Source organism: Rattus norvegicus, chromosome 8, assembly GCF_021556685.1.
Source record: "Rattus norvegicus strain SHRSP/BbbUtx chromosome 8, alternate assembly SHRSP_T2T, whole genome shotgun sequence".
NCBI lineage: Eukaryota > Metazoa > Chordata > Mammalia > Rodentia > Muridae > Rattus > Rattus norvegicus.
In genome coordinates this window covers 66915862-66943765 of record NC_141541.1, presented here as the reverse complement: position 1 = coordinate 66943765, position 27904 = coordinate 66915862, and the positions used below count along the sequence as shown (strand labels likewise).

The 27904-nt window shown below is 47.1% G+C and overlaps 1 protein-coding gene and 1 long non-coding RNA gene across 4 annotated transcripts in view; one reads left to right on the top strand and one right to left on the bottom strand.

Annotated features, from left to right (window-relative positions):
* Rec114 (REC114 meiotic recombination protein) overlaps positions 1–27904 on the top strand; it is a 159058-nt gene that overhangs the window by 13413 nt on the left and 117741 nt on the right. The gene's annotated exons all lie outside the window — the stretch shown is intronic.
* Positions 69–27228, bottom strand: LOC148004165 (uncharacterized). Of its 2 annotated transcripts, XR_015627730.1 has the most exons (5): positions 27058–27228; positions 22553–22638; positions 5072–5207; positions 1314–1402; positions 69–1217 (listed from the first exon to the last, which is right to left on the bottom strand). It is a non-coding gene; the product is annotated as an uncharacterized LOC148004165 (long non-coding RNA). The 2 variants fall into 2 exon arrangements; XR_015627731.1 differs by lacking the exons at positions 22553–22638; positions 27058–27228 and adding an exon at positions 7765–7870.

Sequence of the window (27904 nt, the reverse complement as noted above, 5' to 3'; positions counted from 1 at the left end):
GCGAGACAGAAGCCTTTAATTCTGGCCAGGCTTCCGACCTTCAGAGATTTAAGAGAATAAATGTGAGATTTTTTTTTTACTTTCAATTTACTTTTTGACAATTTCTTACATGTATTGGATGTATTTTTTCATATTCTCTCACAATTCACCCCTGTCAGTGAATGCCTCTTCACCCAATAAGACCCTCATACGTCTGTGGTAGTCCGTGCCTGTGTGGTGTGTGTGTGTGTGCCTGTGTGTGTGTGCATGCATGCGTGTATGCCTCTGTGTGTGTGCGCATGTATGCGTGTGTGCCTGTGTGTATGTGCCTGTGTGTGTGCCTGTGTGTGTGTGTGCCTGTGTGTGTGTGTGTGTGTGTGCGTGTGTGTGTGCCTCTGTGTGTGTGTGCCTGTGTCTCGCCTGAGTATGAATTGGGGGGTAGTTACTGGTGCACGGGCAGTTTACCCATGGTTATTACATCATTGAAGAAAAGAAAAATGAGTCCCTTCCCCAGCAGTCATTAGCTCCTCAGTTAGGGATGGGGCCTCAAGAACTTTTCTCTCAGACATGACTGAATATTGACAGGTCAGCCTTGTACAGGTCTCTGGCAGGTAACAGCTGCTATGTGTTCATGGGTACAGCAGCCATGCCATCTCCAGACAACAGCTTCTTAGGATACGTCCCTCCTTCTCCAGCTCTTACGTCCTCGACTCCTTCTTTCACAGGTTTCCCTGAGCCTTGGAGCCTTGGGTGTGTGGGTGGGGGGTGATATAGACAACCTCCTTAGGGCTGAGCATTTAACTGTCACTGTTCTCCCACTTTGGCCAGTTATGAGTCTCTGCGTTAGCCACCTCCCACTGTGAAAACAAAACTTCTCTGACAGAGGCCGCTGGGCAGCTTGGGGTCTACAGATGTAAACAACCATCGTGAAGTCCCTCCTGCACTGTCCCAGCCACGAGCCCTGCATCGGGTGTCCAGTGCCAGCTTTGATTGCCTGTTGTGAAGCAGGCCTTAAATCCAAGCCAAAAGTAGCTGGTTACCCTTGTAACAGCTTGCTGCATAGCAATCCTGTGGTCACTCTCGTGGCACATAGGGTCCGCTGCTCAGTAAGATCGATGGCGACCGTCCCCTTGCTGCTTTTGTAGCACCTTCCAGCATGAGGAATCAAGTTTCAGCTTGATTTCTCCTGCCGTCTTCACAGGTATGACGTCTTCGGCAACAGGGTCTTACAGCTAATTCTGGTGGGAACCAAAGAACAGGGACAAGAGATTGGATTGGCTGGGGAGGCCTCTGAGTTTTCCCTAACTGAAAGCTCATAGGATGGTACTTCATACCTGGTGTTTGGAGTTTTAGTAACTCGTGTCTTCAGGGATTGACGTTATCTGCCCGTGTAGGTAGGGTACCACTCTCCAAACATTTTTTTCTGAAATTATATTTTAATTAGCTTATGAAGTAGTATGATTCCATATGGTTTTTTCATGCATTTTTAGTTCTGGTTAGTCATCCTCTACTCCCTAGTTTCCGCCATCCCTGATTAATCCTTGTGCTATTTTTAAAAGTCATTATTCACTTTCTTTTCTTTTTTGTTTTTTTTATTTATTTGAAGATTTATTTTATTTTGATATATCTCTCTTGCTTTCTCTCCCACCCCTCTCTGTCTCTCTCTGTCTCTTTCTCTACCTCTATGTGTGTGTGTGTGTGTGTGTGTGTGTGTGTGTGTGTGTGTGTGTGTGAGAGAGAGAGAGAGAGAGAGAGAGGGAGAGGGAGAGGGAGAGGGAGAGGGAGAGGGAGAGGGAGAGGGAGAGGGAGAGGGAGAGGGAGAGGGAGAGATATGTAGGTGCCCAAAGAGGCTAGAAGAGTACATCCAAGCCCCTGGAGCTGTACTTGCAGATGGTTGTGAGCTGCTGGGATTGGAATTCAGGTCCTCTAGCAGTGAGGGCCAGCAAGTGCCCTTAACCACTGAGCAGTCTCTCCTGCCCTCGTCTTTTGGTCTCACTCTGTAGCTCAGGCTGCCTTGGAACTCACAAATGGGCTGACTGTGAATACACACCAATCCTCCTTCTGATTCAGCTTCTTGAATCGTGGCCGACAAGCATGAGCCAGGTGTCCCAGGTCTAAAATACATATTCTTTAAGGCTACCAAGTCTGTGGTAACTTGTCAAATCACCAATAGGAAACAGTCTTCTGCCCCTCCTCTCTGTGGGTGGTTTTTGTTGTCCTTGGATTAAGCCCTGGGTTAAGCTGGTCACTGGGCAGCAGAGAAAACATTCATCTCTACTTGGGCCAAGGAATGGTAGCTTTGGAACTATTCAAGGTAATATCTCCACAGGGCAGCACCCCACACAGGCCACCATCAGGGTGACATGCTCAGGCTATTTCTAGGGGCTTTGTTGGCAGCAGGTTTGAACTGGGGCAGAAGAATTCCAGACGGGTAAGACTCCGAGTTTGCACTCCGTTTTTGGAATTCCCAGAAATACTTGTGGCAGAGAAGGAAGAGAGGGCAGAGGCTCTGGATGTGTGAGGAGAGAAACAGCAGGGGCTTGGGGTTAGGGTGTTAATGGAACTGTATTTATAGACACAGACTGAGAGGGTCTGATAGCATTTTGTCATGTCACTTTCTCAACCCACTGCCCCTCCCCATGTCCCCCCATAATCTCACTGAGCAGATGAAGGATTCTAAGCAATTTTGTTCTTACCCGGTTTTCATCTGTTTTTATCTTTGTCTTGTCGAGGTGCAGGAGCACGTCTATGTGGGAGCATGTTCTGGGTGGGAGCTAGTTGTTGCTTTGTCATTTATTGCTACAAACACCCACTTCCTCCCAGTGGTCACTGCTTCTGTGTGTGGTGCTGTCCACCACACTGAATTTTCCATACCAGCTTTTTCCGTGACAATCTCTGACTTAGATTTCACAAGGAACTGGCTTTGACTCCCCACAAGAGATACTCCCATAGAGTAAGGGACGAGCTCTCCGGCAGGGCACTCATCGAGCATATATGAAGCCCAAAGTTCCACCCAAAAGATACATGCCAAAGCACATAATGCCGACTTGGACTTCCTTGTATACGTCGGTTTTCATGTGTGTTTATAACCCATCTTCCCGTCATTAATTCGCAATGTCCCCATTCTCACATACTACATGTTTATATGTATGTAGATACATGTTTCTGGAGTCTACGTCTATTGCTTTGCTTTGATTAACTTCCTTCTTCTTCCTTCTTTTTTTTTCCCCCGGAGCTGGGGACCGAACCCAGGGCCTTGCACTTGCTAGGCTAGCGCTCTACCACTGAGCTAAATCCCCAACCCCATTTGATTAACCTCCTTAAACTTGCTCCTTACACCACTTTCCCCTAAATCAACATGACATACTGCTCTGGTCCAGCTGAGAAAGTTACAGACTACCACCCATAAAAATCCAAACCAAAGCCCTTTATTGATCTGGCAATCAAAAGTGGAAACTCAGGGACTTGGTTTTTAAAGGCAGAACTCACAATGAGATCAGTAACAGGTGTGAGTCAGGGGAGCCTGGCTACATCTGTAGGACGAGCCTGTCCACTCAGCAGGTATTTTGGTTATGCATCTGGGTCATGGTCCAGGTCATGGAAAGTTCTGAATGTGCTGCCAGGGCGCATTCATTGTTGTTCAAGGGGTGGACCGTTAGAAAGCACCTGAGCAGACACCGTGTGGAGTAAGGGTTAGAACAAGACAAGATGGCGTTTCTTCAGTCACTTCCACACTATTATCTTTAACACCCCTCCCCCACTAATACCCATTTCTCTCAAAATTTGCCTAGATTTCTTACCAGATTACCTTTCTCATTGAAACGACTTGATTTTGTTAAAAATCAGGATAGTATTTTTGATTAGTACCACACTAAGTTTATCAGTTCTCGTCCGTTCCTCATATGGCTGCATCTTCCCCCTGCGAGAAGGCCTGCCTCTATTTAAATCCCCGTTTGTATTCCGGGAGTACCGCACTGTGGTCTCAGCCCTGGCGGCAGCCTTTTCTCTCATTTCTGTTTCTTTTTGTTCCTTTCTGTCAAGTTCGGGGAGGGTAGTTTTGTAAACCTGCATTTAAGCCACCATGATTCCCAGAAGTCTTTAGATTGTGCCCTGAATTGAGGGTGAGGGCGGAGATGACGAGCTGAAACTGTGGGTGTGGGTGAAATTCAGAGGAGGTTAAATGCTAAACGAGAGCAACAGAACTTAACAAAGTGCCAACATTTATGTGACTGGATGAGCGAAAGCAGAAAGGGGAGTGAGGAACCAGCCGGGGAAGGAACAATGCAGAGCAGCTGAAGTCTAGACTTTTATTGGTGGGTGGGATATTGTGGGCGTGGCTGTGGGCGGGCTGTGGGCGTGGATTGGGATAGCCGCAGGCCTCCTTGATGGCAGCCCATGAGAGGGGAAGCTGCCTCTATACTTTGCAAAGGACTTAGTGTGCAGGTGAATCTGGGATTACTCCTGTCATATAAGACACGTGTGTCCCCAGATAGAGGAGACCTCTAAGTGGTCTCAGTAGAAGGAAGGCCAGGGTATTTAGACAGCATGAGTTGAAGGCTTCAGACAGCTGGAGTAGACTGGATGGCAGTGGTGTTGATGTTTCCTTGGGTATGGCGGATTCAAAGGGTCTTGAGCATCATGCTAAGCAAGCACTCTACCACCCCCGGCATCCTCTGACTCAGTCTGTTGTTTTTAGACGTTTACCCAGCAAGCTCAAGTGTTGGGTCTTAGATGAACGGGAATTAAGATTGGAGGGAAGTAAATTTGCTTGTCAGTTTTTTAGGTTTAAGTGATTTGTGTATCTGGGCAGAGAAAAGGCAAAGAGGTTTGCTGTCAGGAAAGAGACAGAAAAGTCAGGATGAATGAGGAGAAATAGAAGCAGGAGCTAGAGGAAGGGAAAAGCCGAGTATCATAGAGAACAGATGTTCAGATGTGACACCTGATAGCATGAAAGAATTATTTAAGAATATGTTCATTGAAAACCGAATCCGAGGAGTTAGCAATGTAGCTTAATTGGGGCACTTGTATAATATGCACAAAGCCCTGGGTTCAATCCCAGCACTGCATAAAACCCAGGAATGGTAGCACACACCTGTAATCTCAGCACCAGGAGGTGGAGGAGCAGGAGGAGCAGACATTCAAGGTCATCTTCAGTATAGAGCAAGTTCGAGATTACCCTGGGTTTAGGTAAGACCAGGTCTCACAAAACCAAACCAACCAAACCAAACCTGAAATGAACATAATAATCTGTAAATAATATGCAACGGTTTTCTGCGTAAGACTGAGAAGTGCACCTGTTAGCAAGGCAGCTTGGTTTTTTGTTTTGTTTTGTTTTAATTTTTAACAACTATATTTTCTAGTTTTTAAAAAGGTGTTCGTATTGCTTTTGGAAGTTCAGTGACAAAGTCTGTTTATTTGTTTTACTTTTCTTTTTATGAAGACTACCACGAGGTGAGGGGACCCCAGCTGGAGCTGGGGGAGGAATCTTTGAAGTCAGTGCTCAAGGCTGGGGGTCCTCAGCAGGTACAGCTCCTAGCTGTGTAAGCAGAAGTGACCCATGCTGGCCAAATTTAGCACTGCATCCAGCCCAGCTTGGCTCAGAGGTCACCTCCAGGACATAGGCAGGGGAGAGCTGCACCTCATTCCCCTCTCTAGGGCTCTGCAGACCACCTGGTATGAGCTGGTCTGGAGGACACCAGTGAAATGGCCCTTTCCTCTGGATCCTGCACACCAATATCCTAACCAATATCCCATATCAAAGGACCAAAGGAAGAACCAAGAGTCTCACAGGGCTGGAGTACTTTAAGGGTTATTGGAAGGAGGGCCTGGTTGTTGCTGTGGCTACGTGTCAATGAACGTCCTATTCGCTATGATTGGACCAGTGTAGACATGGCCAGTCATTCAGACACTAGGGCAAAAGCTCATTAAACCAGCGCTCGACATTCAGCAGGTCAGAGTCCACACAGAGCCCCAGACAGCACCCAGCATCAGAGCTGATGGCCCAGCCACCTGCTGCACGTTTCCTAGAAGCCGTGAAGACGTAAAAAGACACTGTGCCCTCCCTTTGGCTCTCAGACTATTGAATCAACAGACCCCAAGAAATTGGAATTTCCCCAGAAATCTCATTCTGGGAGAAGGAACAGGCTGAACCTTGGTGTCAGCAAGAGAGATAGCTTGTCTCCCAGAAGGAGATTTCACACAGTTTGACAATTTGTTAGATCATCTTGCAGGAGCTACTGGAACTATGACGATGAAGAAGAAAAAGAGGAAGAGGAGGAAGAGGATGATGAGGGTGGTGGGTGGGACCACACCTTAACTAGGATTGTTTACTTGCAGATGCCTCATGCTCTTTATTTAAACCTAAACTCCACATCAATGCCTAAAAGAAAGACCTGGGCATCACTAGTCTCTTTGTTCCTCTTCCCAGTGTGGTCATGTCGCATAAATCAGATTTGCCTTTTGCTCTTGCTTGTTTAACTGGCCTCTTGAGAACAGGCATCCATGGTTGTGGGGGCTGCCCAGGGCCAGCCTTGGCCCTTAACTCTGGTTACAGCCTTAGACTGGCGGCCTCTCCTTCCAGTGTCAGTAAGTGTGCCTTGGGAAGAGCCCTCGGGAGAGCAGTACCTTGGCTGACAGAAGTGGGGGTGACATGGAGCAGGTGAGGAAGAAGGGGTTGCTCAGGCCGAAGCTCATCTCTGGTACCTACCATCTTTCCTTGAGCTTCCCATAAAGACAGTGAAGGAAATATGATTTGTCTCTGACTCACGGAAGGCATTCCATAAATATTTGGGATGAGCGAGTGAGTGAGCATATTGATTAATTAGCTAGTTTTGTGAGCATGGAGCCCTTACAAGGCTGGATGAGAAGATGGGCTCTTTTTAGACCAGGAACGCACAGATAAAAATACCCGTGGTGCCAGGCCACAAGTAGAAAAGAAAGGGTAAGTTGCCAACGTTTGTGGTGGTGAGTCAAGATGCCTGTGTATTAATCATGATACTTTAAAAAATCTTTCGTTGGTGCTAGAATCACAGGTTAGTAAGTCTAACCAGGCCCAGAACGAGGCTTCCAAAGCTTCCGGCGATTAAAGCAGTCTTCAGACCTCTTGTTTTCCCATCTGTGGAGCTTTTCCCACACCTATGTCACTTCACATGGGGCTTCTTTCCCCCCAGATAGTGTGACCAGTGCTCCATACAAGCAGCTGTTCTTGCTATATGCCAGGCAGCATGCTAGTGACTGGTGGTATAACTGTGGACTGTGTATTAACTTGCCAGGGAGGCAGACAGGCAATTAATCAAGCAATTGCAGTGAGGAGAGGACGCCCAGCTTTGGAAGTCCAGAGAAAGCACAGGGCTAAAGGTCAGATGGGGGTGCCTGAGATGGGAAGCAGACACCTCACACACCCCTCTTAGAGCTTTCCCAGGCACATCACCTCTTCTCCCACAAGCATTCTGGACCGATCTGTCTCTGACTCGCTCTAAGTGCCCTGCTCTCTAGATAAGAGTCACACTTCAGAGGCCAAGGAGACAGAGAGGCAGGACAGGCTGCTCAGATGGAGAAGGCGTAAATTGTGGGGAAAGCCCTAGGAAGAAAGGGATTGGGGGGATGTGTAGGACTGGTGTGAAGGATTGACCTTCCCACCACCACCCCCAAGCAGGTCCTCCCACCTCAGGCCTGTTGTGAGGCCAGAGCTTCTCCAAGCATCTCCATTCCTGTCCTTTGTCCTCTACTTCCTCCTCCTCCTCTTCTTCTTCCTCTTCCTCCTCTTCCTCCTCCTCCTCCTCTTACCTGCACCTCCCTGGCTGCTCACACTTCTTCCTCATCAGCCCACCCTGAGTCACGGCTCCCATCCTTCTTGATTGGATTTCGAGCTTGTGACACTCTCTTCTGAAGTGTGGGGGTAGAGATAGAAATGGAGAGAGGAAACCGTGGCCCTCCCCCCACCTTCCTCATCCAGCATGGATGTTCCAGTTGGGCTAGCATGGACAGGGACTATGCATACGTCAAGCCCCCCCCCCCAGGAAATGGAGGTAGGGAAGTCCTGGGTCAGCAAACTGCCCCAAGGGCTAAGGAAATGCCACCAGCTTTCTCATGGCTGGGTAAAATAATTGGGTGATGGAAGTCTGGCTTCTCTAAGGTTTTGTCGGCATGGCTCCTTAAGCTGGGGCAGGCCACTGTGCACTTTACAAGCTTCTCAAGGACCTCGTAATTCAACAACTGGGATTCCGTGCATGGTTTTGGGGGTGGGGTGGGGCAGTCTTAGACGTCCCTGGAATCCTGTGCAAAACTTCCTGCATTTGTACATACTTTGGTTTCTAGAAAGCCTACAGATCCTGTCAGACTCTCAGAAGCATTCGTGTTGCACAGAACAGCACAGTGGCTACTGTTCATCTGCCCCTTTCCCCGTAGGGCTCCTCCACCCTCTGGGTTTCTTCCACTCCCATGCTTCTGCAGACAGCCTGTCCCCAGAGTCAGCTGGGGCCATGTGCCTCTCTGCTCACCTGGACACAGCGCTGCTGTGTCTCTATCGACTGCCCTATTTAGGAGTTGCTGAGCTGACTGCAGAAACCAGGTCTGGATTTGCCCACTCCAGAGGTGTCCAAGCTTTGAGGAAGAGGGGAGCCAAGGGCTTCCGAATCTTCCTGCTTGTGGAACATGGACTCTTGGGTCAAAAAGACGCCACTCCAGCCCAGTCTATTCTACCTTGGCAAGGTAATGAGCCTCCCTAAGACTGTTTTTTTTCATCCACAAAGTAGAGGAAGTCACACCTCCCTCCAGGGGTATTGTGAAGACCAGTCAAGGTAATGGTTATAAAATACCTGGTACGTGATGAATGTTAGCTGTTATCTGGCACAATTGGACCCAAACATTTCCTCCTCAGTGCCCCTGGCAGGAGGTAGTCCAGCTCTTCCTGGGGAGCTGTCACCACCTGAGGTGGCCCAGCCCCCATGTGGCTGTGCTGATCTGAGAAAGTTCTTATGTCACTTAGCTATTCTTTGAGTCGAAGTGACAGGAACTCCAGTGGATGGCCAGGAAAGAGAAAGGAGGTGATTAAGGAGGTGATTCAAGCATGTTGTTAGTATACACACACACACACACACACACACACACACACACACACACACACACACACTTGTTGGCTGTCTGGCTGTCTTCTGCAACTCTTTCTCTGTGAGATCGGGGCAAGGCAGCAGCAACCTCCAGCACTCACACATCGTGGTAAGTAGTGTGGTAGAAGAGAGATCTTCTTTCCCTTAGTGACCTCACATAGATTCCCCAGAGGTGGATTAAGTCAGAAAAGGCTTTGAGTCAAGTGCTCAATCTTGAGCCAATCACTGTCCACAGGGCCACGGGCAGTTAGGGTTGGCCGGGTCATGTCTTGTGTGACCCAAGAGTAGGAAATAGTAGACTATAAAGGGTTGCCATTCTGGAGCCATGTGAAGGGTGAAGAGGGGTCAGGTTTCCTTACGAAAAGAATGCTCTTTCTAGAAATCTGGGCAAACAAAACCAGTGAGTGTTTCTCTTCTGCCAGCTTCTCTGGGCACCCTCTAGTTTAGAGGCAGACCTAGCTCTGTCCTGCCTGCACACGCCAGGGCGTTTGCTGAGTCAGCCCCACCGGGACAGGAAGTGGTACTATGACCCCTCCTATCTTTCTCTCAAGTTAAACTCTTGGTTCTCATCTTTGCATAAAATGGGGTTCCTGCCCCTCTTGTTCCTCTACTCTCCTGCAGAAAACATCAGTGTGCTCGGAAGCTAGGAACAGGGCCCTGACTCGAGGATTAGCAATTGGATTGTGACTGAGATGTGAGGCGTTGTTTTTAGCATCTCACGTTGCCATGCACTGGTCAGGTGCTTCCTTTAGCCATAGGGACAGTTGGCTGTGGAGGATCCCTCCTCCACAAGGAAGGAATAGGTGGATGCTGGGAACAGGCTAAGAAAGAGGAAGAAGAGGAGGGGACTCAGAGAAAGGGAGAGAAGGAAGGGAGATGAGTGGGAAGAAAGCCTTGGCTCTCAGGTTGGGAACTACACTAGAAAGCTTTAAACAGTACCTTGTTTGTGTGGTGCATACCAAAGGTGCAGAAGAAGCTCGTGGTTGGGAGACATCCCTTTGGGTGGTCAGGACAAATGCTAGTCTGTTTGGGCAACTATAACAAATTACCACACACTGTGTGACTTACAAATAACAAAAGTTTTTTTTGTCATAGTCTAGAAACTGGGAAGCTCAAGATTGGGTGCCAGCAAGGGGGAGCCCCCCCTTTTTTAGAGTGCAAATTGGCAGTTTCTAGCTATGTCTTCACATGGGAGAGGGCACAGGCAAGTTCCCCCAGGGCCTCTTTACGAGGACACCAATCCAAGTCATGTTAGTTTTACCCTTATGAGCTAACTACCCTATGGCCCTACAGTCATCTTAGGGGCTGGATCATGGGAGAGTGTATCCAGTGAGACACTAGCCTTAGGCTTCCTGAAAGAGAGACCTTGGAGAGAGAAGCAGCATCCAAAGCTTGGCTCTGAAGCTCGGTGTAAGGCATAGAGGATGAACTGCATTCAACTGGAGACAGAAGAAAGCTGGCGGGGGGAAGGGGCTTCTCCTCTGTCCCCATTCTTCCTTTCTTAGTTGGGCTGCACTTTGGAGATCACCCCTAGGCTAATGAGAATTCTTCCTTAAGTTTAGAACCAATTAAGCAGTCAATGGCTCTGATTAGTTACTTCTGTCAAAGTGAATTTTAACAAACATCCTTCTGTCGTATACTCTGGGGGTTATTTAGCCCTTGAAGGGCCTTTAGGGATGTCTGGGAGGCTGGGAGAGGAGACAGAGGTGGGGATGGTGGGAGATGGGAGGGACTAGAGTGGAATCCAACTGTGAGTACTGCAACTTTACAGGACAGCCTGAATCTCATTCACTTCAGAGTGCCACTGAGTGCCTGAGGCAGGGGCTGGTCCCCAAGAAGGGGTAAAGGGATATGGTGGGGTGGGATGGGGTAGGATGGGCAGACAATTATCGAAACACCTTTGGACATTTGCCATGTCACCTCAGCCAACAAAATTGAAGCAAAAACACTTAGAAAGCTACCTTAGAGAAACAGTCCAGAGAGCTTGGGAGAGGTGAACCCAGGGGGAAAACACTGAGCCACAGGGAAACACAGAGGGAAGACCAAGGATCAGGGAAAGGCAGAGTCATGTCGTGCTGGGTAGAAGACAGTTCTACAGGTTATGTTGTAGATTCTGAGTGGGCGAGTCCCTGGCTTCAGTTCTTTGCCCTCTGGGAGTATAGACCCAGATGGTGTGATTGGACATCTAGATGGTGTCCTTTCTCCTGGGACTCCTGGGACCCTACATGAGACAGCACAAGGGAAAGAACATTGGGAGCCAGAAAGAGACAGTGTCCTATAGTGCATATAGGGAGAAAAAGGTTACCATGTTTGCTCCTAGTGTGAATTCCAACCAGCAGAAGCCCCCAACACAAAACCTGTTGTGAGCCATTCATTCAGCCTGCACCTTCATTTTTCAGTCAGCAAACAGAGGCCAGTCCTCACCTGTGTCTCCAGAAGGACAACGGAACAAGCTGCAGAATCTCAGGGCTAAGGGTTCTCCATCCTAAAATGGCTACACTCATAGAGCCTCACTGAGGTTAGAGAAGCCTCTAGAAAAACCCAGAAGGGCTGCCCAGGAGCTATGCAGTCTGGTTCTCAGCCATCGCCTTCCTTCTGAGTAGGAAGTGCTTTGTAGGAAGGGAAATCATAAATTTGAGGCCAGTCTCAAAAGCAAACAAAAAAGATATCTTTCCATAGGTCTCTGGTCATTGTCTCCCCATCCTGTCCTTCTTCCCTTTCTAATCTGATCTGTTCTCTCTGAGGATCCCTGTCTAGCATTGGGCTCCTGGGGAAAGTGCAGTGGCTTTCAGAGGGATTCCCTGAGATTAAGGAGATACATTGTGGTTCCTGGAGCTGACACTGGCATGTCTGTAGCACTAACTCCCACCCACCTCTTTGGTTTCAGTTTGGGCACTGGGAATCAGTCTGGAAGACTGGCTTCTGACCCTGCTCTGCAGCTCTGGGACCACTGCTTGAAGCCTGAGATGTCCACACTTGACACTGTGTCACCTCCAGGCACCTGGAACTCTTCCAGTTGGCTCCATCGCCTCACCTTTCTGGAACATGCAGTGTCTCCTCCACCTGAGGCAGTGCTGAGGAAGAGCTGATCGGCTCTATCTCTTGGTGACAAGAGACAAAACCTAGTTCACAGGGAACCCTAGTGCAGAACAGGACAGGGTGGGTAGATGTGGGGGAACTAGGCTGTCGTTTGTGGGCAGCTAGGCATTGAACAGGGCAGACACCTCCCAGCAGAAGTCCACAGTAGAATACCGGAGCTCAGGAGCACTTTCAGAGGGAGACATTCAGTCTGTAAAACTGCTCTGTGTTCAGACAGCTGGCACTCCGAGAAGACAGTGGATTAACATCCTAAAAACCTGTCTTCTGTTTCAGCTCCAGCCCGGAGATTACAGAGGGGGAGGGGCCAAGGCAGTCAGTCATTGCAGGGCTCAGGCTGGCCCCTCTGGTGAGGTGGTTTGTTTGGAGTTGGGACACCCCTGCTTCCCTCCTTGTCCTTTGCACATGTCTCTCCTCTGTGACTGCTTGTTAGGCACATACGGATCCTGAAATGCCAAGGCAAGGTAGGTGCTGCTGGCACCAACGCTTTCGTATACTCATCTAGGGGCATCTGGACCAGGACAGGGAGGACGCAAACAAGCGAAACACGACCAGTGTGTGCATGCTAAGCTGTTACATTCATCACATGAATATGCCATTTCCTTTTTACAATATGGAGGACAGCTGCATCTCTGTCATGCACAAGGGTCTCTGTGAGCCTGATGTCAACCTTCGGGACAAAGGGTAACTGCTGGGCCACATGAATGTTCAATGCCTCTTGACTGCTGCCAAGAACCTGTGTTCCTCCTCCTGTGTTTGCTTCAACTAAAGGTTGGCCTCCCAAACACTCTGTGTCTTCCTTGAAACCTCAGCTCCTGGGAGAGGTGGACTCTGTACCAAGTGAAAGGAAAAACCCTAAGACAGAAGTCAAATTGGCGCAACTAAGCTCTCATGTCTGGATTTTTCAACTGTCATCAGAGAATGGAGTAAATACAGTGACTGTTTCCAGTTGATTGTGGTGGCAGCCACTGTTCGGTATCCTGAAGCAGGAGAATCGCCAATTCAGGGCTTGCATGGACTATGTTGTAAGGCCATGACTCAAAAAATGATAACAGAAACAGGGGCTAAGGCTTCAGCTCAGTTACTGAGTTCTGGTCTCATATGCATAAGGTCCTGGGTCTGATGTCCTCACACCACAAATCACAAACACAAACTCAACAATGAAACAAGACAGCTGTTCCCACACTGTCCTGTTCTGCACCAGGGTTTTGTATGAACTGGGTTTTGTCCCTTGTCACCAAGAGACTGACGGAGCGGATCATCCTTTCCTCCAGCAGTGCTCCATGTGGAAGAGACACTGCATATGGGAAAGGGACTGGGCAGGGTAGAATCTCTTCACACCTGGGGCAGTGTCTGTCCTTTGCTGTCTCTGTGAGAGGACTGAGGGGTGGCTCTGCCAGTCCCTCCTGAGATTGTCCGTATTTGCTTCAGTCTCTGGATGGTGGGCTGCACACAACTGGACCTCTTTCCTCTCTTAGCTGCAGCTCTGGCCCACCCCCACTTGGGCTGTTCTCACTGTTGCCCCAGATGCTGGCCCTGATAACCCACATCTGCCATCTTTTAATGGAATCCTCTTGTCTTAGTAGTTTTACTTAGTGGCTGAAGTGGGGATTCTCTAAAGAAACAGAACTGATAGAATGGGATGTCTTAGAGTGGCTTACAAGTTGTGGTCCAGGTAGCCCAACGATGGCGCTCTTCCAATAGGAAGGCCAAGAATCCAGTAGTATTTGGTATAAGAGCATGGCTTTCTTAGCAGTCCAGTTTGGTTCTGGAGTGCCCAGGCAGAGTGAAAACTCCACATTGGAAACCAAAAGTAGATTCTAATGCCAGAGAAGAAATTCCTCAGCAGCAAGATAGATGAACTCCCAGCCAACACGGAGGCAAGCAGACAATGAGCCAAGGCTTCCTTCTCCCATGTCCTTCATATAGGCTGCTACTGGAAGCGGTGACTCAGATTTATAATTCATCTTCCCTCCTATAATGGTTCAATCAGGAAAATCCTCACGGATGTGCTCAGATGCTTGGGTTTTAGTTTATTTGAGATGTGGTCATGTTGACCACCAAGATTAGTCATCACCGGTCCCGAAGATAAGATACCAGGATTTGGAGTCATTTATAGCTGGGTTTGAGGTAGACGCTCATTTACTGTGGCATGGAGTCCTGCTTTCTTGTCTGTAAAATGAGACAGATACTGGTGCCTAACCAACAGGTTGTGGTGCAGTTTCAAAGAAGATGGGGGATGCAAGTCCTTTTCCCACAGTAGGTACTCGGTAAATTATAACTTGAAAATGTTGCATCAAGTTGTAGAATCTTCTTGGCCCTTCTCTCAAGCAGCAAGATCACCAAGCAAGAGCCATTTGTAACAGGTTAGACAAGGGTGCTGAGAACTGTCCCCCAACAGTGGGCTAGAGAAGGGAATCCCAGTTCCCTCCCTAGCTAAGGACACACATATCTCTTGAGGTGACTCTGGGAACCCTCTGCTCCCTGAAAGAATGGGAAGACCCCAGTAAAAGCTTGAAGAGCCACCCCTGTCCCTTAAGGAAAAGATTGATACCCGATAACATTGGAGCAAGAACCCTGGTTATATTCACTGTGAGCCAGCATGAGCTTCTAAATGCCTCAGGCCACCCAGGGGAAATCTGAAGACAGGGCTTGCATCTGTGCATACATCTTCCTGTGCTAGCACCAGCTATCCTTGCTGAGGGGCTGGCCATGCCCATGTATGGGGTATCAGCAAGCCCATCTCCGCTTTCCTTCTGATTTGGGTCAGAATTCCTGAACTGTGCGTTGGTGGTGTAATAATTATGGTGATAGCCAGAACCACCAGGAGGATACATATTTAAGCACATACTCAGACACACTTGAGCCATCCCCAGGTGCAGAGGGAAACAGATGGCCTGCACCAGAAGCTCTACCTGACACTTGTCATATGCTAAATAGCAGTAGCAGAGCCTGCTAATATGCTTGGGTTTGGCCTGCTCGTTTCCAAGACCTATTCAGCTGTCCGTGTCAATAGTAAAATGGACTCAGCTCTCCAAAGGAGAGATTTGCAAGGGATTCAAGACTCTCTGTGCAAGTGCACTGAGGCCTGGGGAGAATCATCCTAAAGCCACATGTGTGGGCAAGTTACAGAGGCCAGTGCTTGGGGGACCTCCTCTCCCCGTGCACCGTTTCTTTGAGCACTGAGGAATGTGCATTTTAGCAAACCGTCTTTCTTCCATGAAAGTAGCTTCCTTCCCCATTATTAAAACAAAGGTCATGAATTTTAAGATCTTCGACACCACATTGCTATACAGGTGGATCAGAAATCTCCATTCTCCGCTTGTTCTCGGGAAGACTTCTCCATTCATGAACTCTGCCAACACCCAACAAAGGGGGTGGGCTACATAGGCTAGGAGGCAGATGTTGGGTTTCCCAGTTTCATTTCTGTGATAAAAATATCCTGACAAAAGCAGCTTATAGGAGAAAGGGTTTGTTTTAGCCCACAAGTCAGGGTACAGCCCTTTACTGTGGGAGAAGTCACAGCGGCGGGAGCTTGGGACAGCTGGTCACATCACGTCCACAGTCAGAGCAGAGAGAAAATGACATTCAGTACAGCCCAGCTTTCTCTTCTCCTACTCAGTCCAGGGCCCCAAACATGGAAGGGCGCTGTGTACCTTCAGACTGGCCCTTCTCACTTCTGCTAAGGTAATCAAGAGAGTCTGCTCCAGGCTTGCCCACAGGCTAATCTGACCTAGATAATGCCTCAGACTCTCTTCCCAAGTGATTCTAGGGTCTATCATGTTGACAGCATTAACCATCACACTGAGATTTCTCCAGTCAGTCCCACAGTTCTGTACAGAGGACTCTAGGAACCCAGACTGGAGTTTAAGGGAGCTAGTGTCTCAGAAAGGGACAGAGGGACATAGAGTCCTGTCTGAAGAAGGCAACTCCACGGGGCCTTCTCCCTCAGGGAAGATAGCATCAACAGTGTCTGCAGAACACTGTCCTCCCTCTGGGTCTCCTGGAAACTCGGGGGCCACCCCTTGGATTCTGACTCCCTGAGGCCTTCCCACACCATTCATTCTGCCAACCTTACAAAGCTCCTCTTCCAAGAATGTCCTCCCCTGGGTAATTGGACCCTCAGGCCATTGACATTTAAAGAAATGTTTTTGACCTTTTCAGCGGTTCCATAAAATCACAAAATAGAACTCTAAATATTACTGCAGTCTCCTGCTTGCCCAGATCCTGGTGGAGACTCATTTTCCAGGCTAACTCAAGAACGAGAGAAAATAGCATAATTGCTAACAAAAAGGGGGTTCTTCTCAAACGTCTCCCCTTTACTCATTTCATTATGGGCTGTGGTAACTGCTCCAGAACTGGCCTCTACCTTTTCCTGCCTTACCCACTGACACCTCTTTTGTCATTGTCACACAAATCACACAGTTACATTGGACGTCTGGGGTTTCCACTCTTGAATGTCAAAGTGATAAAGATCTACTCGTGGTTTAGATGTTTGCCCAGCTGCCTGGAGACCTCTTCCCTCACATTTCTTCCACTGTTCACATGGAGGCAGAAACACGTGGATGCAGAAAAACCAGTGTCGGCTCCAGAGGAATATGCAGGAGAGGACTGTGGGAAGGGGAAATAAATGTTGTTTGTTTGCTTGCTTTTTTTTGTTTGTTTGTTTTTAGAAATCTGGTAAATGTGAAGATGAATTAGATATTAGATGCCTCAGAATGGCTCCTCATGTGACTAGAGATCAGTCAAAGAGTAGAAACCTAAATTGTTTCCTTGTTTCCAAGTTTTTACCTTTCTGCTTTCTAGACTTCATCTGCAGACCATGGTGTGTGTGTGTGTGTGTGTGTGTGTGTGTGTGTGTGTGTGTGTGTGTGACTTTAAGTCATTAGCCCAAACGCAAGTGTAATCAAAGAGATGTCTTACAGCTAAAAAAGGATATTCTAAAGGTTTTAGGAACTAAGGGCCAGAAACTAAGGGTAGAGACCAAACATATGCCTTAACAATTGATATATACCAACTACAGTTTGAAATCCATTCACGGGTTGGTGAACAATTGAGTTGTCCCCACTTTTTGCCATTATAAGTATGCACAGACCCATTTTTGTGGGAACATCTGCTTTCAGGTGTCTTGGGTACAGACCCAGGAGTAGAACTGCTCAGCCACATGTTTCCTTTGGTGATGAACTGCCAGTCTTTCGCAGAGGCTGCACCTTCTACATTGTCCTGGGCAATTCCATTCCTCTACATTCCTGCTAACACTTATTACTGTCCGCATTTCTGCCAACACTTATTACTGTCTGCGTTCCTGCCAACACTTATAACTGTCTGCCTTTCTTTTTTTTTTTTTTTTTTTTTGGTTCTTTTTTTGGAGCTGGGGACCGAACCCAGGGCCTTGCGCTTCCTAGGCAAGCGCTCTACCACTGAGCTAAATCCCCAACCCCACTGTCTGCCTTTCTTATTTTAGACATCTCTGTCATTATGACAGGTACCTTATCATGGCTGGCATTTACATTTTGAGAAGATTGTAAAATCAAACACAAAGAAGTCAATACATCGTGCATGCCATATGTGGCCCCAAGGCCTCTCAGTGCTCTACTGTATAGCTCTTCACTGAAAATGTCAAATGTTGGCCTTACTTATCTGTTGAGCTAAGAAGGAAAACAACAATTGCAGTCACAATAAACTAATATCAAAAGGCTAAATGCAAATTATTTAACTAATGCTAAAAGTGTTGAAATTCTTTAGTTATATTTGAAGTCTTATTAAAAAATTACAATTTGGGGCTGAGAAGGTTGCTTAGTTGCTAAAATGCTTCCCACACAAACATGAGAACCTGAGTTCAGATCCCCGTTACCACATAAGAAGCTGGGCACACACCATATGCCTGTACTCCCAGCGTCAGGGAGGCAGAGACAGGACCCCTGCAGCTTGCTAACCAGCCGATGTGGCTGAATCAATGAGCTCCAAGCTCACTGAAAAAAATCTTGTCCTAAAAAATAAAGTGGAGGGAGACACCTATGTCAACCTCTGACCTCCACACACGTGTGTGTATACCCACATGCACACAGACATACAATTTGATACCAATGGCCGACTACAGTGGTTGCCAGTGTAAGAATCGTCATCATGCACTGTTGACATTACTTCTAAATCTGGCATGTTAGAGAGTAACATGAATTGTTTGGTTTTGTAAAACATTTCTCAGTCAGCACATACGACTGCACTCTGTTAATTCATGGGTGTCCCCAAAACCATGAACTCGAATATAAAGAGAAGCAAAGAAATGCTCTTTTGACACTGCTTGGGCAGACACTCCATTATGCAAGAAAATACTGCATTCACATTCTCGGAAAGGGTTGACAAGTTAATTAATTTGTCTTTCTCTATGTAAGCGCTCTGCTGCTAAGATCCACAGGCTCTGGGCTGTGGGCCCTTCTCAAACCTCAGGAGCGGCACAGCACTAATGTCTGCTCAGCATTTGGACAGAGACACCTTTTCTCGGACGGCCTGCGGGTAAGAAGAGCAGAGAAGCAATTGTGTGGGACTGGAGTGTCATTAGTCACAGAGCAGATGTTAGGCCATGGCTTGTCGGTAACAGGGCTGGGTTTAGCTCAGGTCTGAAAGTCAGCCTGGATTATTGTATTAGAAGGTATTGTGGGGTTGTTATTCATTTTCTTAGGTGTGATAATGGTGTTATGGTCATTTTTAAAAGTCATGTGCTAACGCCGAAGTATTTATGGTTGAGATAAAATGATGTCTGGGGTTTGCCTTATAATACTGCGGCAAAAAAGCGACAGGGAGATTTATGAGATCAGACTGGCAAGTATTTAATATTCATAATTGTTAAAACGGGTGATGATTTATGGGAGTTCCTTTAACCATTCTTTCTATATTTTATGTCTCAAGCGTTTCATAATATAAAGTTAAAATAATGAAATGGACAAGGACGGAAAGGTTGTGGGACAAGGGGAGGCACGGCAAGTGAGGAGAGGACTCAGAGATGTTCTCTAGAGAGTCAGAAAGAAAGACAGGACACCCAAGGGGTCTGGAACTCAGTGTAAGGACCTCCATGATCAATCAGCTCTATGTAAATGTTATGATATCAGGCTGTGGAGAATTCAGATACCTAGAGCCCATGTAAAGAGCTCCGTGTGATGGTGTGCACGTGCAATCCCCGTATTGAGACATGGAGACAGGCGGATCTATAAGGCTCTGAGGCAGCCCAGCCTGGTTGGCAGGCTCCAGGCCAGTGAGAGACTCTGTCTCAAAGAAGCAATGTGAGTGACTTCTGAAGAAAAAGCCTGAGGTTGGCTCTCATGTGAATGTGTACACACACACACACACACACACACACACACACACACACACACGACACAGATACACACAAACACACAGACACATACACAGACACACAGACACAGACACACAGACACATACACAGACACACAGACACAGACACACAGACACAGACACACAGATACACACACACAGACACACACACGACACAGATACACACACAGACACACACACGACACAGATACACACAAACACACAGACACATACACAGACACACAGACACAGACACACATAAAAAGACACACAGACACACACACACGACACAGATACACACAAACACAGACACACACACAGACACACAGTCACAGACATACAGACACACATAGACACACACACAGACACACACACACACACACACACACACACACACACACACACAGTGGGTTGATATTTTTTGGATCTGAAGTAAAGGTCTGATTACATTTCCCAGATTCTAGTTGTACAGGGCGTCAGCAAATAGTGTGGTACTTAGATCAGGACCTTCTCTTTTATCCTCCTTTCTACAAAGAAACCTGCCTATGGTAAGTGAGTTTGTGAGACAGAAGCCTGACCTCAAATTAATTTCTTCCCCCCCCCTCTCTCCTTCTTTCTTTCTTTTCTACAACCTCAATTTTATCCTAAAGTTAAGAGGTAGTTTAGATACCAAAAGAAGTATATATATATATATTTAAAAAAAAATCAGACACCTGTGTACCTGCCATTCCTTCCAAATGTAATATTTCCTCTTGTTTATTTCAAGCCTAGCTCTTTCTGTTTTTAAAGAAGGATTTGTTTATCTATTTTATGTGCGTGGATGTTCTTGCCTGTGTGCATATCTGCACCATGCATGTTCAGTGTCAACAGAGGCCAGAAGAGAATGTCAGATCCCCTGGAACTGAACTTGTAGAGGGCTGTAAGCTGATGTATGGGTGCTGGGAATTGAACCTGGGTCTTTTGCAAAGGCAACCAGTGCTCTTATTGCCGAGCCCTCTTGCTAGACCCTTTATGCTTTTCTTATAAGCTAAACTAAAATGCAGATGTAGTTGAGGTTTGTGAGCGCCTGTCTTGGATTCTCGTCTCTCCCACTTGTCCTCAGATAACGATGCTTCGGAAAGTAGAGTTCACCTCTCCTGCCTGAACTCTGCACATGTGTGTATCTGCAAACAGCACATAGCATTGTGGTTCACATATTTAAACTTCATACAGATCATGTCATGCTCAGGTGCTTGGCGGCTGACTCTTGCCACCATGTGCTTTGAGATTCAGCTCTGCTGAGCTTGATGTAGTCATTGAGTCTCTCCTGTTAATGAACATTTAGGTTGATTTCAGTGTCTTGCTGCTACAAACTGCAATAAAATGACAGTTTTTGAAGATGTTATTTACCTTTAATTGTGTGTGTGTGTGTGTGTGTGTGTGTGTGAGAGAGAGAGAGAGAGACCATGTGTGTGTGCACGTGCACGGGTGTGTGCCAGTGTGCCCACAGAGGTCAGAAGAGGGCATCAGGTCCTCTGGAACTGCTTACAGACGTCTGTCAGTTACCCAGTGTGGATGCTGGGAATGGAACCAAGGTCCTCTGCAAGAATAGCAGGTGCTCTTAACTGTTGGACCATCTCTCCTGCCTACAAATGGCAATGGTTGTACCTGTTTTTCCAAGCAGGTGTGTGAGAATTTCTATTCAGTTGCTAACAGAATGATGGCTGGTTTCTAAGATGTGCACACACTGTGTTTCCCAGATTTTCTAAAAGTGGTTCTATGAGACTCCCCGCCACACCACGTTCTGATTTTCCTGCCCGTTGGCTAGGTGTGAGATGCCTATCATGTTCCCTTAATTTTGTATATCTCTGATTATTATGAACGCTTTTCTCTTCATTAGCCACTTGAATTGTTACGTCTCTGTGAACTCCATTTGACTTCCTCGCCCCCTGTCTTGGTCAGCATTCTATTGCTGTGAGGAGACACCATGACCACAGCCACTCTTATAAAGGGAAGCATTGCACTGAGGCTTGCTGGCAGTTTGAGAGGTTTGGTCCATTATCGCCATGATGGGGAGACTGTGGCGTGCACGCTGACAGGGCGCTAGAGAAGGAGCTGAGCGTTCTACATTCGGATCTGCAGGCAGCAGCAACAGAGGCACTGGAACTGGCCTGGGCTTCTGAAACCTTAGAGCCACCCCTCGTGACACACTTCCTCCAACAAGGCTCCACCTCCTGACGCCTCCCAAGTACTGCAGCTCCCTGCTGACCAAGCATTCTACTCTGTGAGTCCCTTGGGGGCCATTCTTCAGATCACCACATCCCCTTGATTGCTGCCCCTTTTCGCAATGACTCACGGAACCCCTTTATGTCTTCCTTATGCTGACCCTTCACAGATGCACGGCCACAGACGGTAACTTGATGTTCTTAATTGTGATGCATTTCTATGCGTGAACATTTTTATCTGTAACGCGGTTGAACTTATCTATTTTAAACGTTATCACTGAGTTTATCCCCTTGAATCTAAGACACACTGTCCTACCCCAAGGTGACACAAGATCCCCTTTTGTTCTCCTCTAAAGTTTTTAAACATTTTTGACTTTCACAATTAGTTCTTTAGCCTATCTGGAATTAATTTTTGTGATGAATAAGCTTTAGGTATGATGTTTTTAGATGAATGCTTTTGGTTTAGATGTTAACGAATTTTACTTGATTTATTGCTGGGGTGGGGTGAGCAGGCCATCGAACATGAGTCAAGGACAACTTTTGAAACTTACCCTCACTTTCCTCCTTGTTGGAGGCAGAGCCGCTGTTGTTGTTTCTGCTGCATTGCATCCTCCAGGCCTGTGAGCTTCTGAGGTCTCTCCCCCCTCCCCAATCCCACCACAGGAGCACAGGGATGATATTACCACCCCTGGCTTTCTATATGGGCTGTCGGGATTGGACTCAGGCTAATGTGGCTAACACTGAGCCATCACACCGGCCCTTAATCCTTCTCAGCAGGTGGATCCGTGACTGTCTTACTGCCTCCCCCTCCCCCCACCGTAAGGCCCTTGCTCTTGCCTGACACCATGATGCTGCTCAGAGGATCTCGGCTGTTTCTGATCCATCGGTATTCCATGTAGATGTTAGAGTCGCCTCGTTTTCTCCTAGAATAGCAGTGATTTTACATATTAGCTTAAGGATCTTACATTATCTACTTGTTCTTGGTATTCCATCAGTGGCGTTATATAATTACTTATATTAAATGTTCTCCCTAGAAGTTGGATAGGTTTCGGTTAGATTAGGCCTACTTTCTTCCTAGTTTTGTTGTCTTGCTATTTTTAACAACTACTTTAAAATTATGGGACTGGCGAGCAGGCTCAGTCATTAAAGGGTTTGTCATACATGTTTGGGTCCCTAGCATCCATTTTTTTAAAATGGGGCAGGGGACAGGTCTGTAATCTTGGCATTGAGGAGGGAGAGACAGGAGGGTGCCTGGAGTTCACTGGCTACCTAGTCTTACTGAATCCATCAGCTCCAGGCTCAGTGAGACCCTGACCCTGAGGTGGGGATCAGTTGAGGAAGGCATCCGACTCTGACCTCTGCCCACTCAGTACCTCTCCCTCCAGCTCACGCATATCTGCCTCTGTCTCTGTAAGACAATGAGATGCATGTGGACATGTGGTCTGCCTTTCTCCTTCCCCCACAAGCTGTCAGCTTGCCTGTCAGAACTGATTCTTGCAAGACCGGCAGGAATTAGAAAATATTCATTAGTTGGTTCCCTTTCCGCACTGGGGGGGAAAAATCACAGGAAGTATTTGAATGGCACACATGTTCCTTCCCGCCCCCACCCAGCTCTCCTGCTCACACTTGCTCATTTCGTCTCTTCTCTGCATCACCTCTGTATCCCCCATCTTCTCTGTCCTAGCTAAGGGCATTAGACGAGGGGTTTCTCATACTCCTTTGCACACAGACCGCTGTCTTCAAGTCTGCTCTCACCAAACCCGTGTGCTCAGATGTTATTTGGAAATGAGGCGTGAGGGGAGGCTGCCTCACTGCTGTGTCTCGTAATCACAGTTGAGAATGGCAGGAGTTGGGCTGCATGGTTCTGACGGACCGTGTCCAGTTTTGTAGGATGAGGGCCAGTTGTGGTGTCTGCAGAAATGATTGCTGTGACTGGGGTGTGACAGCTTTAGTGATGTGGTCATTTAGTCATCAGTCTGGTACCAGAACCTTTACTTCCACACCCCAGATACTAACAACCTGCCTCATTCTTTGTATTAATTCCCTTTCTGTGTAGAACAGTTAGAGCAGTGTCTTTGGTCCCCACTGGACAGATTGATGTGCGCTTCCTCTGTTAGAGCCCCTGGATATCTAGCACGGTTTAGTTCAACCCAGTCTGTACTGAGCCCACTCAGTGAGCCCAGTTCACCACTTTCTTGGGTGTCTTCGGTAGTTCCTGAACTTTCTACATACATGAACTCACAGCAGAGGTCTGTAATAGTTTATGCTATTCATTAAATGATCACCAAAGCTAGGCTTAATCACCAAAAGATCACAAATCTTTCTGATCACAAGTCTAGTATAGTGTATTAGGAATGGTATCTGTCTGTCTGTCTGTCCATCCGTCCATCCATCCATCCATCCAGATAAGCTCTTGTGTATCTCAATGTGGCTTCCAACTCATTATAAAACCATATGGTGACCTTGAATTTCTAATCCTCCTGCCTCTACCTCCAGGGTGCCTAGATTACAGATATTAACCATGACACATAGATAGTAGGGTTCTAGGTATTGAATCTCTACCTCGTCCCCACCCCCAGGGGATGCGTTTGTCCATAGCATTAGATGCTACTAATACTTAACAAGCAGTCGGGGCTCAGAAGTGGAGAGAGTGGTGGTGGTTCACTGTAACCCCAGGGGTGGGGAGGGTCCTTGAGACTTTCTGGTCAGCCAGTATAGCTGAAATGGTCAGTTCTAAGGTCAGAGGAAGCCTGTCTCAAGAAGAAGGAGAAGGAGGAAGAGGAGGAGGGGAAGAGGAGGAGGAGGAGGGGGAGGAGGAGGAGGGGGAGGAGGAGGAGGACAAGGGTGAGGAGGAAGAAGAGGAGGGGGAGGAGGAGGAGGAGGGGAAGAAGAGGAGGATAAGGGGGGAGGAGGAGGAAGAGGAGAGGGAGGAGGAGGAAGAGGAGGGGGAGGAGGAGGAGGGGAAGAAGAGGAGGATAAGGGGGGAGGAGGAGGAAGAGGAGAGGGAGGAGGAGGAAGAGGAGGGGAGGAGGAGGAGGAAGAGGAGGAGGGGGAGGAGGAGGGGGACAAGGGTGAGGAGGAAGAAGAGGAGGTGGAGGAGGAGGAGGAGGGGAGGAGGAGGAGGATAAGGGGGGAGGAGGAGGAAGAGGAGGGGGAGGAGGAAGAGGGAGAGGAGGAGGGGGAGGAGGAGGAGGAGAAGGCAGCCGATGTTGACCGGTGACATTCACTTGCACACACAGGCACGTACATGCCCTACACACCAAGTCACCCCACGTCACAAAGAACCTCACTTGTATTTTGTTTTAGAGTCAGGTAGGAGAGAATATGGTTAAAGCAGATGCTGAGTCGGCTGATCTGTACTATCTGCCAGGAAACGTGTTATCTCAAATGAGCAATCTCAGACTGAGAGAAGATATGATACGCCGAAATTAACTCCTTTATCTAAAGGCCTAGAATAATGTGTCACTCTGTTGATCTGAAACACGCTTTGCAAGAAGAGAAGTGACATTTGTCAAGGTCCACTGTCACCTCCTTGGCCTCAGTACTTCTCACAGGCATTCCTAGACTTCAGTGTCTTAGTTAGAGCTTCTAGTGCTATGACAAAACATTGCGGCCAAAAGCAGCTTGTGGGAGAAAAGGGATATTTCAGCTAACCATTTATGGTCAACATGGCGGGAAATCAGCACAGGAACTCAAGGCAGGAGCCTGGGGGCAGGAGCTGAAGCAGAGGCCATGAAGGACAGCTGCTCCCTGGCTTGCTCCTCGTGGCTGACTCAGCTTTCTTATAGCACCCAGGACCACCAAGGTGGAGTGTGGGCTCCCATGTGAAGTATCAATCAAGAAAATGGCTCGCAGGCCAGTCTGGTGGAAATATTTTCTGTATCGTGAATCCTTCTTTCCAAATAACTCTAGCTTGTGTCAGGTTGGCCTAAAACTAGCCAGGACATAAAACAGACAGGCAGGTAGTTGTAGTCATTGATTCGGTAAACTTGGAAATTGAGAGGCTTTCTTGGTCATTTATGTGGCCCTCCTGGAGCTGAGGCATTACTCTGAGGTACTGTCCAGCCAACACCACCTACTCCTGAAGGGAACGCAAAGGCCGCTGTTCACTGGGTTCACTGGGATGATCCAGGGGTGTGTGGTGGGTGTCTTGGAAAGGCTTAGAGGAAGGTTCTTTGCTGTACTGGATTCATTGGCGTAAACTTGCAGACAGAGTGTGGACAGGGGGACTTGGATAACTGGCAGCATCACAGAGCACTGAGTCCATCCCAAGGGTAATGGCTACCCCACATGGCTTGTTATGTCAACGAAGATAACTGGAAAAACTTAATTAAGATTTTTTAAAGGCAAAAATAAATAAAAATAAAAAAGGGCATTATACTGTGTTCATGGATTCGGAAGTCAATATTGTAAAAAATATAAAAATGTCCTAAGTTAATAAATTCGTTCATTACAAACTCAACTGGAGCCACAAGACTTTCTCATGAAGTGTTATAGTCTGAATCCTAAACTTTGTATGGAATGTAAAAGGTATTTTTCCCCTAAGGCATTCATAAAAGAACGAGATAAGGGATAGGTGTATGGCTTGGTGATAAAATGTTTGCCTAGCATATCCCAGGCTCTAAGTTTGAGTCTCACAGTCAAAAAAAAAAAAAAAAGAGAGAAAGAAAGAAAGAAAGAAAGAAAGAAAGAAAGAAAGAAAGAAAGGAAGAAAGAAAGGAAGAAAGAAAGAAAATCAAGAGGATTTCTCCTAGAAGAGACTAAGCTTTATTAAAAGGTGGGACTGGAGAGATGGCTCAGTTCTGAAAAGGACAGCCAACCATCTTTAACTCCAGTTTCAGGGGCTCTGACGCCCTCTTCTGGCATCCGTGGGCACTACATGCATATAGTGCACAGACATACATGCAGGCAAAAATACGTGCATAAAATAAGTAAATCAAAAAGAAGTAATGCAGAAATGTTCCCATATTGTTTGACAAAATAGATCTCAGATTTACCGGGAAATTCTCAACATCTTGAGTCCTACAAATTAAAGACAATCAATAAAGACTTTAAAAGATAATTTAGGGTTGGGGATTTAGCTCAGTGGTAGAGCGCTTGCCTAGGAAGCGCAAGGCCCTGGGTTCGATCCCCAGCTCTGAAAAAAAAAAAAAAAAAGAACCAAAAAAAAAAAAAAAAAAAAAAAGATAATTTAGGGGGTTGGGGATTTAGCTCAGTGGTAGAGCACTTGCCTAGCAAGCGCAAGGCCCTGGGTTCGGTCCCCAGCTCCGAAAAAAAAAAAAAGGTAATTTAGGAGATTGCCTTTGTAATCTTAGGGTAGAAAGATTTCATAAGATACAAACCAGAAGGAACTGTAGAAGGTTGTTTCACACGGAGATCTTTCTTCTTCAAAAGATGCCGGCACAGATGTGGACAGATGAGTCACGGCAAGGAGGAGGCAGTGTCTACGCACTTCGCTCCAAGAAGGAGGAGCTTTTACAAACCAGGAAGAAAGTATATCCTGATTATGGTTTCCCCTCCCTCTGCTCCTCCCAGCTCCGCCCACCTACCCTCCCATCTGGATCCATCCCCTTCTGTCTCTCATTAGAAAACAAAGGGGCCTGGAGCAGAAGTTCCTCTAATCCTAGCACTCCAGAGACAGGCGGAGGCAGGCAGATCTCTGTGAGTTCCAGGCCAGCGTGGTCTACAGAGTGACTATTAGGACAGCCAAAGCTATTCAGAGAAACCCTATCTTGAAAAGCAAACAAACAGAGAAAACAAATAGACTTCTAAGGGAGAATAATAAAATATAATAAAACAAAACTAACACATTGGAGTTGGACAAAACAAACAGAAGGAAAAGAGCCCAAGAGAAATTGCAAGAGCGAGAGACCCACACATTCGCACACTCGGGAATCCATCAAAGCATTTAACTAGAAACCATACTATATGCGCATAGAACCTACAGGGGGAAAAGAGGGAAGAAAAATATAAATAAAATAAAATACTAAAATAAAAATACTTTAAAAAGAAAAGCAAAGTTCTGATGCCACGTTGTGAGCTAAGGAACCCTCAAGAGCTATTGAGTTTTTCTGTTGGCCATGGGTTTATGCTGGCCATCCCCTGAAGAAAACTAAATTTTCATTTGCTAGTGGTTATTGACTGGAGATTGCTTCTGGGTTAGGGGTGGGGCACAAGTCCCCCTATCCT